At 37.0% G+C, this 19,905-nt stretch overlaps 1 protein-coding gene across 1 annotated transcript in view; it reads left to right on the top strand.

The window, feature by feature from the left end:
- Nucleotides 1-19,905, top strand: part of LOC137639222 (zinc finger protein 721-like) — a 159,394-nt gene that overhangs the window by 75,212 nt on the left and 64,277 nt on the right. The gene's annotated exons all lie outside the window — the stretch shown is intronic.

The following is a 19,905-nucleotide window of genomic DNA, read 5'->3' as shown; positions in this document are numbered from 1 at the left end:
GAGAGAGAGAGAGAGAGAGAGAGAGAGAGAGAGAGAGAGAGAGAGAGAGAGAATATGTTAGTTAGTTTTGGAAATACGCCAATTTATATGACAGAGAAAAAAAATTTTGGAAATACTGTACTTGACAGTACAGTACACCAATTTACATAAAACAGATATAAAAAAAAATGAGAGAGATATGGAGGGGTTAGAGAGCAGGCTGATGATCTGTGGAGATGTGGCAACAGTGGGGAAATCCATTTGAAAATATGAGCTCTACCCTATCATCTATTTCTCTATTGTGTTGAGTTTACACTAACGTAATATGGTTTGGTGCTAGTTGGAGCCTGTTCTAGGTAATCCACCAGCATTCCAAAAATTCCCAGCATTCACCTTATCTGCTGACATCACTGTCTTTGAATTATGTGAAACTAGATATCCTTGAAATAATTATTATTATTGATTTGACTGTTCTTTAGCTACTAGCTGAAGTTGGTGAACCCAAATCTCATTCATGGTCACAAATTGCTAAGGAAATACCTATAGATCAGTCTTCAGTATCAGAATCCTTTATTCTCGTTTCGCCAGTGTTCTTGCTTTTTCTCTTTCTGCCTATGGGACTATTGACCTAGGACATGAACTGAGAGGATTGTTGTTGTCTTCCAGGTTACCCTGATTATTCCTTTATATGTTACACTTATGCCTTTGATCAGGTCTTCAAAGTTTTGTAAAACAAGCTGAAACCTTAATTATCTGTTGAACATTTTGGGTAACTGCTTGTTAAGTGTTTTTTTGAGATACCTAACTTGGTAGCAGCATAATATTCTGTCAGCCACAAATCTACAGATATAATATCGTATTCGTTTTGTCAATGTTTTCCTGTGGTGATGATAGCAGGCCTTCCTTGATTATTATCATCTCCCACCTTTTCCCAATATTTCTTTTTCATTCAGCTATCATTTTCTTAACCATGTTGTACAAAGGGACATTTTCCCTTAGTTTTCCAACCACATCCTTGTGAATTTCTGTAGGTGGTAAGCCCTTAATAGTGAGGTAATAAATAACTCTGTGATTTGGGATTTTTCAATTTTTTCAACAGCCACTGACCTTGGATTCAATTTTCTGTTAACAGAAAAAATTATACTGTGAAACTATCTTTGTATTAATTAAGCTGGAAGTGTGTAACTCATTTCTCTCTACATTGGAGCACAAAGTTATCAATCTCTTTTACAAAATACTTTCAAGAATATTAAAGAACTGTAAAATTATGATGTATTACAGAACAGTGGATTTTAGATAGACTGCTTTTTATGCCATTTTTAAAAGCACAGTGACATGCAAGGAGTTAGTACAAAAGTTAGCTGTGTACAAATTGGGTTCTATTAAATGTGAATAATTATAGTTTCTTTGCTTGATTTACAATATTAATTTAATTTTAGCTGTTAATTAGCTGATGTTTGAGTAGAAATAACTAAGCTGGTTCACAATAAAGGTATATTTTTATCTAAGTTTTTTTTATTAAAACATTCATCCCAGATTGGTAAGTGGATATCTAAATGGGGACCAGGGCAGCCCTATGAGAGAATAAACTTTTATTTCAGTGACTTGGATGAACTATTTTCATAATATGATGAGTTGCCCATGCTAACACTTAGTGTATGTGTACAAGATGAAAATAGGAAGGCAATACTGTATATATAAAAGAATATTTATTCATTGACATACTGTACATATGTGTATCATTCTTGCTAGGTAGGGTTGTTTCTTTTATCAAGTAATTTATCAAAGCTATTGGAATATGATTCTTAACTCTTGTAGCTCTTATTCAAAGGATTTACTCTTTAAATGATCAATGAAAATGGGAGCAAGGTAAGATGAAAAAAACTGTAGTCAGGTGGGAAGAGACTAAAGGAAACAGATGAAAAGTAAATGGAAAAGAATTTCAACTGGTAAAAGAAAGAGAAATATAACTTGTTTAGTGTGAAAGTTTCATATCCTGGTTTATAATAATTCCCTAAAAATATTAACAGATAAATGTAAGAATGTTCCTTGAAATATCTAATTTACTGGGAGATTGTATGGCTTAATAATGAACTGTACCTTTGGACTTAGTGAACTAGTGATTTAATAAGCAAGGCTTTTACAAATACTAATAATACTTAACTAGATTTTATTTCAATTTATGTGGCATTTTTCATCTAAAATTTCCTATTATCCAAGGTAGTCATTTTATCCTTATAACTATGATTGGAAATACTTAATTAAATGCTTATGTTTGTATCAAACTGTGTGTATATCTTTTTGCTTGTTGCTTTGACAAATTAAAAATCTACTTTTGTCTGGTGCACTTCTTTTATTCTATATAAATTATGTACCTCGTCTTGTATTAGGTATACGTAAAGCACGATTTTGTCATTATCAGTGTAAATGTTATAATGTTGTTGTATTTATATGTGTTTTTTCAAAAATTTAATTGAAGTTATACTATTTACAAAACTTTAATGTATCATTAATGTTCTATTATATTATTTTTCTTTCTCTGTATCTGTAGATGTATCCAGAAAGAGGTTCAGTGCCATAATTGTCAATTTTGTGGTTAGGAAGTGTGTGTTCCCAGGGACTTTCCTATTTAGGCTAGAACAGGTAATCCAATGCAACCGAATATACCAAAGAAATGTGGTCTCCCCGGACCTAGGGCAAGTGTATCAATGCGTAAGCACAGACGATTGTGTAAAAGACTATCCTACAGATTTATGATCTTAAAACCCCTCACAGCACCTATGACAACACATGACTCATTAAGAAACACTACTAATAATTGGGAAAATAGCAATGCCACTTGGGCATTTGTTTACCACTAGAACCCATCATGAGGGGGAGAGGGACTAGGGATACTATCTTTATAAAAAAAAAATCCATTTGCATGAACACAGGCTAGAGGGAAACCAGAAGCTCATCTATGCTTTGTAGATTTGAAGAAGGCTTTTGATAGAATCCCAAGAAAAATTATGTTTTGGTGCTTGAGGAAGAGGAAAGTCCCAGAGAAGTTAGGTAGAATGGCTTGAGATAATGTACAAAAGAACAAAGACAAAAGTAATAACAGCAGTTTGGGAAACAGAAACCTTTAAAGTTAGTGTTGAATAACACCTGGGGTCAGCATTAATCCCATGTTTATTTGTACTGGTCATGGATGTGTTAAGTGAAGGTATCAGAAATGAAGATTTGTGGGAGTTGCTATATGCAGATGGTTTGGTGATTGCTACTGAAAATGAGGAACATTATACAGGTGGAACCATTTAGATACTTGGGATTTAATATAAGTCTAGAGGGAGGATGTGAGGCTGATATTGAGAATGGGATAAAAGCAGCCTGGGGAAAGTGAAGGTAGGTAGCAGGAGTAGTATGAGACAAGAAAATGTCAATCAAGCTAAAAGTGAAGATCAATAGCACAGGAATAAAGCCAGGCGTTAATGCATGGATCGGAAAGAGAACACAAAGCTTGAGAGAATAGATATGAGAATGCTGTGGTGGATTATGGGGATATCACTGCTTGAAAGAATAGAAAAAGATAAAATAAGAAGAATGGTAGGTGTAGTAAAGATTGCAGAGGTGATAAAAGTGTCATGACTAAGGTGGTGTGACTAAGTGTTTGGGATGGGTGGTGGGGAGAGAGTGAAGAGGGCTTTGGAGGAACCTGTTAGGGAGGGAAGAATGAGAGGAAGGCAAAGAATTGGCTGGCGAGATAAGGTTAAGGATATGGTGAGAAGAGGTATGGTGTAGGAGGCTGCCTTTGATAGAAAGTATTAGAGGACACATCAGGCAATTGACCCCTTAATGTAGGGACAATGGTGGGAAAGAAGAAAAAAAAACATCTTTTCCCTGGTTGTGATGTGAGCAAGCTAGTGCTTTTTATTTTCATCTCATCTGTGAGAAACAGAAATTTTTTTTTTGCATCTGATTCAGCCTCAGCTTTCAATCTAAGCACAGTGGATTAGGACCTTTAATTTACTCTGGAGGGAGTTTAATGTTTGCCTTTCCTTATCTTTATTTGGTTAATAAAGATGCTGGGACATATGTCTGTTGTTTCCTGTGGAAAATACTAGGCTTGTTTTAATCTCATTCTACCTAGACTGTAGTAAGCGTTTGCTTAGAAATAATTTTTACATGATTTACTGTAGACCATTTATGTCATTCAAGTTCTTCAGGGGCTAAGCTTCCTGATCATATTTCCAAATCAAGACTAGATTTGACAAATCTTCAGGTGGATAGGCCTTTGTTGGAATTTGTCAAAATCCATCTTAAACCTTCCCAAGGCCTCTCAGAGAAGAATCTTGTCAATAGTCAAGAATTTTTTTTTTTTAGTTTTTCTCTTTCCAAATGGCAACTGAAATACAGTAGATTTAGTTCCGAAGACTAGGTAAAAAGACCTCAGTTTGGGTCAGAGGAGAGGGGCTCAAAAAGAGCCTCAAGACAGACATTGCCTGTTAGCTCTTCTATGCACAAAGATTCTCATAGGCCTTGGACCTCACCATTGGCTCTCAATATTTTGGTCCCTTTAGTCTCTCCCCAATTTCTATGATCCTTCACAAAGAGGCAGTCGGGTTGGGAGGTCATTCAAAGGAGACCCACTGTATGTGTCTAAAGAATTGTTCTTTTAGTTTATTGTAAACCATTACACTTAAATGTGTTGGAACTAATGGTGGGTTTTCTGACATTAGCATTGGGAATTAGCAAGAACTCAGATAAAAAAAAAAATCCTCTTTGACAACCAGACAGATATCTGTATTCTCCAGTGTTTTCTGATTCAAGAACCCCAATTACTGTGATACTTCCTCTTATGAAGTCCCATCAATTGAGGAAATTGTTCATCTCCCCAGTTTACCTGTAGAGCCCCCTCAATATGGTAGTGAATGCCCTGTTCAATAAGATGGCCTTGGATACATAGTGGATCTTAAAAACCTGAGCTCTTACCACAAGACCCTCAAAATTGTTCTGAATCTCTTAGTGACTTATTTGAGATGACACAGAACCACAACTTTTACTCTATATAGCTTTGATTGTGGGAGCTTTGATTGTGGGTTGTTGCAAAGTTGCAAGATATGACTTGAACCTAGACTAGAACAGATAGTATCTGATCTATTGTACTATGTCTGCTTCCTCCTAAAAAGTTTGATTTGAAGGTTTGGATCATTCTATCATCCTTCACAGGGCCATCAGTGTTCATGGCTACACCATAGGTGAATGATTTATGGTTAGTTTCCACTCCTGAAACATCTGGGACAGAAGTCGTACCCTCCGTTGTCAACACAGCTGTACCAGAAAGTAGAATGTGAGAACATCTTATTCTTTTACTCTAACCCAGAAACTTACCACCTTGATTTGGATACTCATATTTACAAGAAGGCCTCTCAGGTAACAATATTACTTGATGAGCTGTAGAGTGTTTTCCCCTAAACAATATCAGTAAGTGTGCAAGGCATGGATGGCCCTCCTTTAGAAATAGGACCCCATGCTAGATAACCCAGACTTCTTGGCTTCATTCCTAGTCCACTTCTTAGAAGATAGGAAAATCAAGCTTTTAACAATTATGTCATACATTTCTTTTTTGGCAACCACTCAAATGAGCTTTTGCAGTGGATTCAGATTTCGGCATGTTTGATGGCATCACTGTCCTTTACCGTACAACACCCTTCTTTACTAGCTCCTATTTCCAGGTTACTCAATAGTGTTCTTAATTTTTTACTCAAGTAATGAGAGCTCCATTAAAAAGCAGTAGAGTACTTTTAACATCATTAGCCCTAGGAGCAGGAAGTTTTCATCCTTACTTCTAGCCATTGCCTGATAAAGACTTGTTTCTTCTCTTTCTGGCCAAGAATGAAAAGTCATTACATCACTGGGTCCTCTATATTTTGCCTTTGCACAACCCTCTGTTCTAGAACACAAACACCAATAAGCCCCTCTCTTCATGGGCTATTCATTGTTTTATGACCTCCCTCATTGAAAAGGCAGGTTCTCTTTCCATCCTAAAAAACACATATGAGAAGAATTACATATTCTTAACTTTTTCTATTTTTATAAATATGAAGCTCCTGTATACCAGAGATTTACGAGTTTGGCAGGGCACAGTGTGGTTATAAGGCATCTTGAACAAATCTAAGCAATTCAGCTTCATTGTGTTCTTGTCCCAATTGCAGCAACTAGATGGGGAAGTCGGGCAGAGGGGAGAAGTCTCTAAGCAGATGTGCCGTATTGGACATATACAGTAGTTTCCTCTTTACGGATTCCTTCTCTTGTGGTAATTGGGTTGACTCATTAGGTCCTTCCATTCAAATTATGTAAGTGTGAGCTATTTTTTCATGTGGTGTTTATAGGTAACTGAACCAATGGGGTTTACAAGTCTACCTTTTTATGCTCAGTGCATGTTCTTTGGGATCATCCAGTTTCTAACCCCATGAATGAATGGAAAACCTTATTTTTGGGAGGTATTGTGTGGTCCATAAGACTCCCTAGACTCATGAAGAGAAGTGGACCATAACAGGCCTACTCTTATCTGGAAATGATGGCTTTCAATAGTAAGCAAAAGCCAAGGTGGTATTGCCATCTTCCCACCAATTAGCATTGCTTTTCAAAGTGTTGTGCTGTCTGCTAGTAGACAAATTTAGAACAAGAGGTGCTGTTGTGGTTTCCAGAGACCCTGAACCTGTGAGTCTTCCTTATACACACTGAGGCTGTGCTTGCGCATTGATGCACTGTCCCTAGGGCATGAAACACTATATTTCTTGGCCCTATGTGTCAATAGGCGTAGGAGGAGATGATGATGATGATATATTATTGAACTGGATTCCCTTTTCTAGCATAAATATTCCCTTTTCTAGCATAAATAGTTAAGTCCTTGGCAATCCCTACATACTCCCAAAGATATGTTTTTCCTTTGCTAAAATGCCTTTTTTGTGATTTTTACTTTCCTATAATTTATGAATAGTTTTTAGTTAATGTTCTATTATACTGTATGTGATATATTTCCAGTCATATTACAAAATTAAGAGCAGTCTAATAGGAACTAGCAAATAGGGAACTTTGTATTTTTTTACATACTGTATTATCCATCAATCTATAGACATGAATTCTCTTAATGTATGGCATGTGTAATTCGATAATGGAAGCTCAGGCATCATGTGTCAGTTGGTGTGCTAGAATAATGAAAACAGATCTTGAGACCAAAACATACTAATACAAGTAACAAAACTGAACAAAGATGTGTTTAAATGTTTTCCAGTTATTGTTTCAAGCAACTCCTTTACATGCCTAATTAATTTTTATCTAAACTTATTTTACATTTATGGCTACAGTAGTATGTTGTAGCTGTTACTAATACATTCTAAGAAATATGATAGAAATAGCCACTCCTAAGGGATTGGATTAGCAAGTCATGACAAGCTAAGCCTTGTAAATATGATTTTTAATATAACTATATCCAACCATTTCCATTTCATTTTGTATTTCAAATATGTTACTGATAATTTTACTTTACAAAGTTTGATATTGAGAAAAAAAGGTTTGTACATTAATTGAAAATGGCAAATATAGGGAATAAGTACATACTATTAAGAAGGCAAAAGATCAGTGTACATACAGGAAAATGAAAATTGTTCTTGTGTCAAGTCTTGACACTTCAAATTGATAAGAAAAAGTATGGAAGTTAGTGCTTTGACATAAATTTACCTATAAATTATTGAGGAAGGATGATACATTAGTAGATAAGTGAAGTGTATAGAAAATGAAATTAATAAATGTTCACTATTAAAGGTGAGTGAAAAAAAAATAGTTGTTGATGCAAATGAAAGTGTTTTTCTAATCTGATAATGGCTTATTTTCTGAAGCCCACAGTGAATCTGCTTAAACATATAAAATAGTGCTATGACTGCTGATGTCATTGTTTGATATGGCATTATTCATAGTTGTAGTTTTAAGTAAAGTAACACGTCTTATTTTCCTTACTGCCATCAGGTATACGTCACAAACTCCTTTTTATATCAATGTCTCAGTCAGGAGTAAAAATTTTTGTTCTCTTTGTCCATTCTTGTGAGTTTTTTTTCATCAAGTAAAGAAACTTGATTCAAACTACGCTGTACTGTACCTGTATATTGGTGCTTGAGAAAAGCATTATAATTATTCAATTTATTAAATTTAGTTATACAGAGGTTCAGCAATCAAAGAAAAAGAGTTATCACCTCCAATTCTAAATAATCGTTTCTGTGGATGTCAGCATGGTAGCAAGATAAATTGTATGCATTTCCAATATGTGAAAGTTGTCATACTAGCCTGAGTTTTTTCTGCAGTGACTATTCATACTGGACTTTGTTGTTATAATAAATCTATGTGAAAGCTGCTATACTTGTTTAAGTTTTTGTTGCTGTGACTATTAATTCTGAACATTGTTAATGTTATGATTATTATTATTATTATTAATACTTTTATTGTTTTATAAAGATTTAATCATTTGAATAAGATATCATTCTTATTTCACAAAACCAACTACCCAGACCTATGAGAATTGTGAATCCATTGTCAGGTTCCACAAGTATTATTGTTACGATACATGTATTATTATTATTGTTATTATTTATGAGACAACTGAGCCATATTTCTAGAATTTGGCGTTTCCAAGTATTTTTTCTAAAATGAGAGGTAAAATTTGAAGAGAAATAAAGTTTAAAAATATGGAGAGCTTGCTAAGGCAAGGTCAAAGTATCAGAGGAAAAAATTATAGACAGAAAGCATAGATGTTAAGGAAGAAGGAAGATTGCAAAAAATATTTACTGTCATTTATACTGCGTTGTACAAGGCACTCAGTAGCCGGGTCATACTCTGTTGAACAGCAATTATGTTTTCTTTTCCCGTGTTCAGTGGTGGGTATAACACCTCAGTTAAACAACTGAAGTTTTCCTTGTATCTCGGCTAAAGAATTTTACTACAATAATGAAGTGTGCAATATTCCTTACATCATCTGCGGGGTATTGTTAATATTCTGCTTAAGACAACCAGGTTTCTTTTATTAGCAGAGATTTTCTACATACACTTTCTGATTCAATTATGCTGTTAATTTGTTTATAGAATAACGGAAGGGATTATATTTATCTTAATTCACCCATAGTTATCCGTACACTTGGTTTTCTTATTTATTTTTCCTATAACAGGTATTGTAAATGCCTCCAAAAATGTTGCATGATTGCCTATTTTATTGAAGCTGCTTATATTAATTAAAGCGATAGTCATTGAGTTTGACTTTCAAGATATTTTCACATTTCTTCAAGAATAACTGTAGCCAGTGACAACTGCATACTACATCTCTAAATCTTTCACTTACTAATTCTTGTTTAAAGCAATTTTATTCTATATGAAGATTTAAGTAAGATTTTATAGCATCTAGTTTTGTCTATTTTTTTGTAGATTTTATTTTTATTGTAATAAAACCATTAATATCTCATCTTCTTTTAATAGCCTGGTTTATACTAAATCAATCCCTTAAATATTGGATTCATAAAAACAATATTCGAGTTCTTGATCTTGATAGTTTGGCTGGTTCTTTGTTTGAGAGGTTCTCAGTTAGATATGACAAATGACCCACTGTAAGCTAAAAGGATGTGAATGAACTTTATAAGCGATGGGATTTGTTCCTTTACATATACAAACTTTTCATCCTTTAGAATAAGAAATATCTTCTGTGCAACCTGAAATGGCTGTTGAATTTGTTAACAAGGTAGTTAACAATACGTGGTGAGTGGAGGCAAGTAGCTCTGCTCATCCTCCAGTCAAGACTTAACTTTTGCCTTCGGCTGTAACAAGTACGGACGTACTACTACGACATTACCAAAGGCTTTCAGTTTTTTCATACACTTTTCAGAAAGTGGATGATTATTTGGATTCATTTTGCTAATTATGGATGCTTCTCAATTTTGTCAATACTATACTTGGGAACGTATGTACTACCATCAGTTTAATGCAAAACTAGCAGTAGACTCACACACTGCATTTTTTGTAAGGCGGTGTGATTGTTAGCAGTTGTCCCCATGTGCCGAGAGAAGATCAAATTGCAAACTTACTCTTTAAGGAAGAAGGTTAAACCTTCTCCAGTGTCAAGCTTGAGAATGCATAAAAAGGTGCTGGAGAAGCTATACAGCTCCTGTCCTCAAAGTTCATCAGCCTCTTAGGGTTTCTATGCATATGCCCTGAGCCCCGGGGTGGGTCATAATCGGCATTATGTCTGGAGGATGAGGCCATGTCTCTTGCTGATGTTTCTGCTGCTGCCGAAGAAGTCCTGCAATTCTTCTCCTAGGTCTGCCGGAAAGATCTGGTCACACTATAGTGGTTGGCAGACTTTGGCCTGACATAGCACGCAGAATTCCTAGTGTCAGAATGTCAACCGCCCCAGACTCAGTCCTTGGGGAGAATGCGGCAGAAGGAATCATAGAGATCTCAGATCTGCGTTGGCGAGATTTTTAAGCATTGGAGAAGTGTAAAGTTCCCTGAGTGATCGCTACACCCGAGCAGACACTGGAAGCTCTTCTCTTGCTATGTCGGCGTCAATGACCTTAGATGTCAGGATGCCAGAAAACTTTCAATCAATCAATCAATCTCTTGCTATGCAGGCTACCAATGTCAAGTTTGATCTTAGGTCTTGCAGGTAGGCCCTCATATTTTTTTGATGAAGCTGTAAGCAAGGCTACCTTGCCCTGACTGTTCCCAGTGCCAGTAGACCCTGTTGTAACCCCAGTAATTGTAGGTGTGATCCCAGTGACCTCAGCAGTGATACCTGCAATGCACCAAAGCCCAAGAGGGTAAAAAAAGGCTCCCACACTGGTAGTGGTAGTCCCTTAGCTGATAAAACCTGTGAGTGTAATCTTGGGTCCTGTCACCCATGGCAATTTCTTCAGTGCCAGACATCCTTGTTCTTGCTACCCCTGGGATTGACACCCTATTGCCTGATACCCAATGGCCATGGCTCACTCCCACATAATGCCTTTAACCCTAGCCGTTGTGTCTGTTGAAAATGCCATTGAGTTTGCCTTCCACCTCCATTAACAATGTTCCCCAATGTTGTGGTTCTTTTTGAAGCAACCCACGTGGTTAATCGTATTGCAGGAGTTTCTTCCTCAATGGTTTCTAAAACCTTAACTTCTCGGCTTGAAGAGAAGACAAAGACGAAGCAAGTTTGGTCCTCTTTTAGCTCTTCTTCCATATTCTTCTCTTTCTCTTCCTATTCTGATTATGATGCTTCTTTTAATGATAACAAGTAGTAGTCCTGTAAGACCAGTCGTAGTCCAAATTTACTATGTACTATGACTGGTGAGCGGTACCCAAGTGGTCCCCAGCTTTGTGCCACAGCCTCAGTGCCTGTGGCAAAGGCTTCCCTGGGTAGCCAGTGTCTAAGTGGGACAGGAGTACTGTACATTGCCACATGTGGACTCGTGTATACTTTCCATTGGCCATCTTTTAGATCTTCGGCGCTTTCCATCTTTACCTAGACAGTGGAATGCTGTTCCTTTCTCTGAATGAGGCTACAATTGGATCCCATGTTGAAAAGATGGTACCTCTCCAGGTCGTCATTGCATGCAGCTGATGCACCAGATCAGTGGTTTAGAGGCTGCTGCCCTGTGTTCGCATGCACAGGATTCTGTCCCTCATGAACCGGACCTTAGGCGGGTACTATCGAAGGCAGAAAACCCTGAGTTGGAGTGTTTTTTAATGGACTTTTGTTCATTCATTCATGATTGCAATGAACTGGAAGAGGCTATTTTGGCATCACCTTCAGGTAGGACCTTGGTCATTGATCCGCACTTGGGTGTCCCTCAAGGGTCAAGGCTTTCTCTTGATCTTCCTTGCTCAGATTTTACTAGTTTGCTCCCAGGTAAAGTTGACGATCAGATATGTGAGCCCTTTCACTTCCTGTTGTTTAAATAAAATATGCTCCCCTGTACTGGAAAAAAATGAAATAAGATGCAAGCAAACTGACAATAGTAAATGACCATCAATGTTACAAAAAATTAAATATAATGCAAATGGACACAAAGCTTAAAAATGCTTCCACATGCACACCCAAATGTTTGAAGCCAGATAAAATACCAGTAACATAAATAAAAATCACCTAGATATTCATTAACTAAGGGGGAAAATATAGATACTGTACAAAGACAATGTGCAGACTCCCTTGTTCCAAATTTCCTATGTCCGGGTGATGCTTGAGTCCTTTGTAGTTCCCGAGGACAGAGTTTCTGGTCGTTAAGTTGTTGTTGGGTTGCCGTCCTGGTGACATATTTCTTTCTTTGGTTGTCATTGATTGTAAAACCCTCCCACTGTCGTTCTACTGATTTAAGAGGTTCTTTCGTCCAAAGAATGCATGAGGTGGTGGTTACCTAGAAATGGGGCATATGTGCTAACAACCCTAGATCTGAAAAAAAAAGGGGGGGGGGGATAGTATCACTCCACTCAGTACTGTAGTTGAAGACTGAACGGGCGTTTTAAAAGATAGAGATGCGTTGATTGTCTAAGCCTATGCAAAACTTGAGGTGCCATTTGGATACAGAAATTGGAATTCATCTTTCTGTAGAAGTAAGTAGAAGGCTTTAAGGATGTCTATTAAGAATTTAAGTAGTAATTCACAGCCCAAGGGGTATATACCTACAAATGAAATAGGTTTGGTTTATACAATAATTGTTTGAAAATGGACAAATTCTAACTAACGCAGCCTTTAAATTAACGCGAGAGATGTAAATAAGATACATATAAAATCTAAGTACAATTTACATTCAAGATTAGTGAATAGTTCATCCTAGAATACAATACTTAAGGAAATAGATAGCATCAATAATTTCATACAAACATGAACGGCAGGAAGTGGAAAACTAGCTGTATGGGAAACAGAAATTGAGACAACTAAAATAAATCGTGGAAAGGATACATAATAAAAAAGATGAATATTAACAATTCCGGGTCTTATCCTGCTTAGTGAGTTCACGATGATGTCAATCACCCCCTTAAGATTTGTGCATATATCATTTCACAAAAGATCCTTAATCATAATAAAAGCAACAATATGACCGTCCCAGAGTATTAAGGTCTTTTATAATATTAACTTTAGGAGATTATTTGATTTCACAAAGTAGCCTAGTCATGCACATTACATTTATGGTATCTTCATTAACAGTAATCTTTTGTAAAATTTGTGAATTTCTTTTCATGGATATATAGTTTGCAAAACATTGTTCTCTAGTTTTGGGTAGTTCCGTAGCCTCTGTACCAAAGCCTTCCGCTGTTGGATTAGTTCTCAGGCATGCTGTTCTAGCTTATTTCTCTTCCTCTTGTTTTCTAAAGTTCTTATAATTTATATAAGAATGATCTAATTTAATGGTGTTACTGTTCTTAAAATATTTTATTTTGACTTAATTACTTCGCGTGTATTTTATTTACTTCCTTTCCTCAGCTGGGCTTTTTTCCCTGTTGGAGCCCTTAGTCTTATAGAATCTTGTTTTTCCAACCAAGATTATAGTTTAGCTTGTAATAATAATAATAATAATAATAATAATAATAATAATAATAATAATAATAATAATATCTAAACGGGTGTCTGGTGCCCTGGCCAACCTACTACATTATACATTTTTAACTTTGTGGTCAACATTAAATAAGACACCGTCTTTAATGCCAGTATTTTCAGCATTATAAAATTAATCATACTGTCCATCAGTAACGCAGTAAACGATACCAGAAGGTTAAATCTAGAGTACCTATATAAAAGTACTCTAGTTAAATCTATCTCACAACTTATAGAAAGCAGTCTTCATCGCCCTTATAAGACAGAATTGAATCACAAAAGATAAAGCGTTTTTTTTTTTTTACCTTGTATAATAAAACCCAGCTGAGTTTCACCAATTTGAAAGTGAAAATGTACACTAACTGAATTCAAGATTTAAACATGTTGCTTATATCAACTTTAACACTTCAGTCGTGAAACCTCAACTCAGGACCGAGGCCGGGTCTCGACTGTCGACATTGGGAATTGAACATTAATTCATAAACTGAGATTATTCTATCGTGAGTCATGACGTCAAATTCCTTACCACGCTAACCAATGGTGCCTTATTCCAGAGATTAATCACCACGAAGTACGAAATTATAAACCTGTGCCGTATCCTACACCGCGGGTAAGATAGATCTGAAGCTTAAAAATAAAAGAATGCACCGCAATCAACAGATTGGAAGAAACATACCAAAGTTGCCAAATATTTGTATTGAATTCTGGTGGTAATATAAATAATCCATCAGGTGTACAAAATCACTAGTTTCTTAACGTAGGCTACATCAAAGGTTGCATTTCCTCTCATGCTGATTTTGCAAATATGTCTTGAATCATGATAGGCGTTATCTTTAATGACTGGCGAATTCTTGTTAAAGATATTTAAAACCACCCAACTGCAGGTTTGCCAGGTTGGCCTTTTTCGGGTCAAAAATTTCCAAATTTGGCCTTTTATCGTGCTAGATACTTAAATTTGGCCTATATTAAATTGGTTAGTCTTTAATGCTCTATTTTCGGCCTTTTTCTACTATTAGGTTGGCCTTTTAAAGCTGGAACTGATCAGACGTTGGCCTTTTCTCATTTGGAAAACCTGGCAAACCTGCCCAACTGACTAAAAAGCGCCAGGGGAAAATAAATAGCGGCCGGCAGAAATTTGACAATAGAATTACTAATATATAAAGATTAAAAGAAAACACTTCAAAGATTTGTTTTAACTGTAAAATCTTATGTGTTCTATATATATATATATATATATATATATATATATATATATATATATATATATATACTTGAGACAGAAGTGAAACAGAAATTAATATTCAAATCACTAATTCATTTGGAGATAGATGAGAAAGGTGTAATGTCAAAATCAAATGACCGGATGCTCCATCGTATTTTCGTATACGCAATTTTAGTAAAATCTTAGATTTGTATATATCATAGATTTGTATATAATATGGATTTGTATATCATATATCCGTATAAAGATCTTGCCAATAATATAGAACTTGGTATAAAATCTTAAACATCGAACAAGTAACTAGGCTATATATAACACTTTTTTTCTTTTCTTTTTTTTAGGCAGTCGAGTATTAGGCTACAACAGATAATACCCGGTGTAGCAGGAATTTTTTCCCCCTGACTGAAATTCCCCCCGAGAAAATTAGCCCAGGTTCGATTTCCCCCCGGGAAAAGCAGCCCGGACTGTTATTCCCCCAGGGGGAATTTCAGCCCTAAGATATTTCCCCCGCCCACTAAGCCATTTCTCCCCCACCCTCCCTTACAGAGAAACTATATTAATGAATTAAGTAATCAATGGCAAGTTTGACAAAATATTAGGATATATATATATATATATATATATATATATATATATATATATATATATATATATATATATATATATATATATATATATATATATATATATATAATGTTACGGAACGTTACCAACGTTACGATGCCATTGCCAACGTTAGCAATGCTACGATAATATTAACATGTGTATTTCAAAGCATTTTTCCATATACCCTTTACACAAAATATAAAAAGGTACAAAAGGGTACAGAACCTAACAAACCCACCTAACCTAACCTAGAAGTTCCCAGGTCACGACCCCTAGCCGGGGGGGGGGGGCAAGCTCCCGGGCCTGCTTCCCAGGTCACAACCCCTAGCCGTGGCCAAGCCCACGGACCCCCTTCCCAGGTCACAATTCCTAGCCGGGGGCTTGTAGGTCACAACTCTTAGCAGGGGGCAAGCCCCCGGACCTCCTTCCCAGGTCACAATCTTGTACTGGCAAGAGGTAATGTTACTCTGTGCACTCTAAAAACATTGAAATTAAAGAAATTAATGACTTACTTTTATGACCCGGTGTAATGGTCTGTTTTTCCCCCCGTCCGAAGTAATGGTTACCTCCACCAAGCAAAGGGGGAATCTTGGCCCAGAAGGGCGAATATTATCCTGGGACAAAGTTCCCCCGGGGGATATATATCCTGGGCCATATTTCTCACGGAGGGAATTTCGGACGGGGCGAAAAACAGACCATTAGCCTACACTGGGAGTATTACCATAATGTAATAACCTCGTGAACACTATTAGTACTTATTTCGGAATAGAGAAAATTTTGACATTCAAGACATTCATAGCGCATATGTTTGCTGACTGCTGTGATTTACATGAGATGTGTGTGAGAGAAAACTATAGTGTCTAGTTATACAGTAGGAGGCCCTGGGGAGTGGCATGAAAGTGCTGGAGTGGGGCCTAGAAATCCTACAAGTAACAATTAGTAAGTAACAAGTAACCAAAAACGCTCACTTGTAAAACAACTCTACAGTGAGAGAAGTGTAATAGTTTCATAAAATTGAAATAATATTGCTGTTTCAGAAACTCAATGTACCCTTCATCAGTATTTAATATTTGCATCATTTCAGGGGCTTTTAAATTATTTCCTTTTACTTTCAGATATCCCTATTACGTCTTTGACAGATGGAACTTGTTGGAAACTGTTCAGTTCAGTGTCAATTGAACTCGATGGTGACAAGAGCACTTGCATAGAAATTACATCAAATTAAGAAATATATACCAACATTAAAATGACAAAAATGTTCTCTTAATATCCCCAGCTTATAGTGGTTCATGTATTGATTGTTCAAAATCTAAAGTTTTTACTTTTTTTTTTTTCGTCGGAATGGACAATGCTCTAAGTAATGTCCCTGGTCACAATATGAAAGTTATATACGACCTGTTAACAGTACTGGTGATCTAGCATTCAAAACTCCGAACACTACATGTTCCCCACTGACAGCTACAGATCAAGGAGTTAGAATTCTGGAGACCTAAAGGTAAATTCTCTGGGAATATCACTGTAGTCAAATATACCCTAGGAAGCTACTTAAAGGAACCTTCCATCAGGACGATATGGCTATCTCACCCAAAAATTGATTTTTCGCTTCGCTCAAAATCCGTTTAGTATGTGGACAAGGTGTTTATTGCCTCCCAATGATCTTGTATGATCGGATTCGGTGGACCATTTTGTCCCTTTGATAAGAAGACCAACCATTGTAAGTGATAATACATATACGGTCGATCATGTTGAAACCCTCTTAGAAATGGAATTTCCAGCAGCAGATTCTTTTTAAATTACATTTTCTCCTATGAGGCCACAAACGATCATGGAGCCAATGCATGATGTAAGTGAAACAATAGGGATTAAGCCTGCGAAAGTACAAAACCATCCCCGCAGGAAGCACAACATAATGAATTAGGTCAGACCATGAAACCTTGGAAAGGACAAGAATTTGTAAACTTAAAAAAATTGGAAATAATAAACATTCACATAATGAAATTTTACTCAACAGTATTATTTTTAAATGAAATTAGGCAAGTTACATGCTGTCCTGACCTGACTCACTACTCAGTCACTACTCGAATTTTATCAAAGAAGAAGAACGAGTCTGACAAATGTAAACACAGTATAGTACTCGGGAGGAAGTGAGTGATTACTCGTTCTATGTGCCTTTAGGCCTGTGTTTTGTAATTAGACCTGCATATATTATTTGGATGGAATCTTGTCCACAGGTACGCTTCTTTTAAAACAATGTTCTGTATTGTATTTTAGGCTAGTCCAGTTAGATTGCTTAGCCCACTCACTCCCACTTGTTACATACTATGTCGTTTTGAATACCCCATATCATTTTAGGGAATATAGGGAACATCATGGACCCTTGGTTAAGAAAGTAACTGATAATTAGCCGATTACGAGAAACCTAGGAATAATGTCAAAAGAATTAAATGAACTAATAGGAGGAGAAAAGTGAAACACCATATAGGTAGATTTAAGAGCTTTTGGGAACCCCAAATGTAGTACACAAGCAGGGACAGTTGGAAAAAAATATTTCAGAATTAAGAAACTTGTAAAGAACCCTGGGTTTCATTGTAGTGAATTACATGGCAATGTAACCTAGGAAAAAAACTACTGTTTTTTATAGAAAAAATTACGCTCTCCGAAAATGACACTCGTTCCCGTCGCAAATTAATAGTTTCAGAAATAAATATACATCTATATCCTCCAATAATGGGGGACCCCCAGTGGGAACTCGGGGTTTTGGGTGGGGAAAACATACTGGGGAATCGATATATAAACGTAAAACAAGCCTTTTCTTCTCTATACATTACCTTCTTGAAATTATAATAACCGGAGGAAAATACAAAGCAGTATATCTGGATAAACTTTGGAGGTGCCGTTATAAAGATTGTCATGAAAAAATACAGTAACCAGTGCTGCCAACGTCCGATGTAGATCAAATGTTATTTTGTGACCTGTCATACTACTAGGCTAGGTTAGGTGGGTTTGTTAGGTTCTGTGCCCTTTTTGTACATTTTATATATTGAGTAAAACTTATATGGAGAAATTATTTAATATATGGAAATATCTATCATTACTATCTTTAGTAATGTCAACGTGCCGTTGGTAACTCTGTGTACCATACGTCAACGTTGGTAACACTGTGTATTATTGGTAACGTTGCTAATGTTATCGTTCGTTCGTAAGAGAAGTGACACCGTGCATCTCAAAGTTATCCGAATTGGTTGATCTGTTTGTTTCCGATTGAAACGATCATCAAATTCGCTTAATTCACGTTATTTACTATAGGAAAACAATTATATTTCGTTTCCCCAGTATGTTTTCCCCACCCAAAACCCCGAGTTCCCACTGGGGGTCCCCCATTATCGTAGGATATAGATGTATATATTTCTGAAACTATTCATTTGCGACGGAAACGAGTGTCATTTTTGAAGAGATCGTAATTTTTTCTATAAGAAACAGTCATTTTTTTCCTAGGTTACATTGCCATGTAATTCACTACAAAAATACCGAACCCTGACCTAGTGTTATTCTCAGACGCTTCGGAGTCAGGCTGGGGAGTAACACTTGGGATCAAGGAGGTCTCAGGCATTTGGGAAGGAAGTCAGGTCAGTTGACATATCAACAGGAAGGAATTGATGGCAATTCTGTTGGGACTAAAGGCCTTCGGAACCTCGGTGTCAGGGAAGACTGTGGAGATCAATTCAGACAACACCACAGCTCTCGCGTGCATCAGGAAACAAGGGGGAACTCACTCCCTCTCTCTGTTCAGAACAGTGAGGGAGCTTCTCCTTTGGGCGAGCGAGAACAGGACTCAGCTGTTGACGAGGTTTGTTCAAGGGCAAAGAAACATCAGGGCAGACATGCTCAGCAGGAAGGGACAAGTTCTTCCCACAGAGTGGACTCTCAACCCGCATGTCTGTCAGAGCCTCTGGAAGTTGTGGGGAAGACCTGTAATAGACCTTTTCGCCTCCAACTTGAACAAGAGGATCCCCAACTACTGCTCTCTAGTACCGGATGAGGAAGCGGTAGCAGTGGACGCCTTCTTGATGGATTGGACGGGGATGGACATGTATGCGTTTCCCCCGTTCAAAATCATCAATCTGGTTGTCAGAAAATTCGCTCTCCTCGATTTGGGACGAATGATTCTAGTGGCTCCATTCTGACCTGCAAGGGAATGGTTCACCGAAGTGGTTGGCATGCTGATGGACTTCCCAAGAAGACTCCCGGCAAGTCCAGATCTTCTCAGACAGCCCCACTTTGAGAGATATCATCAAAACCCCCTTGCTCTCAAACTGACTGCCTTCAGACTGCCGAGAAGCTCGTTAGATCTCGAGGCTTTTCGGCACAAGCGGCGAAAGCTATTGCCAGAGCAAGAAGGATCTCGTCACAAAGAGTCTACCAGTCAAAGTGGGAGACCTTTAGAGCTTGGTGCAAGAGGCACAAGATTTCCTCGACCACTACCTCTCTGAGCCAGATTGCAGACTTT

Source organism: Palaemon carinicauda, chromosome 1, assembly GCF_036898095.1.
Source record: "Palaemon carinicauda isolate YSFRI2023 chromosome 1, ASM3689809v2, whole genome shotgun sequence".
In the NCBI taxonomy this organism is placed as follows: Eukaryota; Metazoa; Arthropoda; class Malacostraca; order Decapoda; family Palaemonidae; genus Palaemon; species Palaemon carinicauda.
Note: the sequence above shows the minus strand (reverse complement) of the source record. Positions and strands in the feature narration are given on the sequence as shown.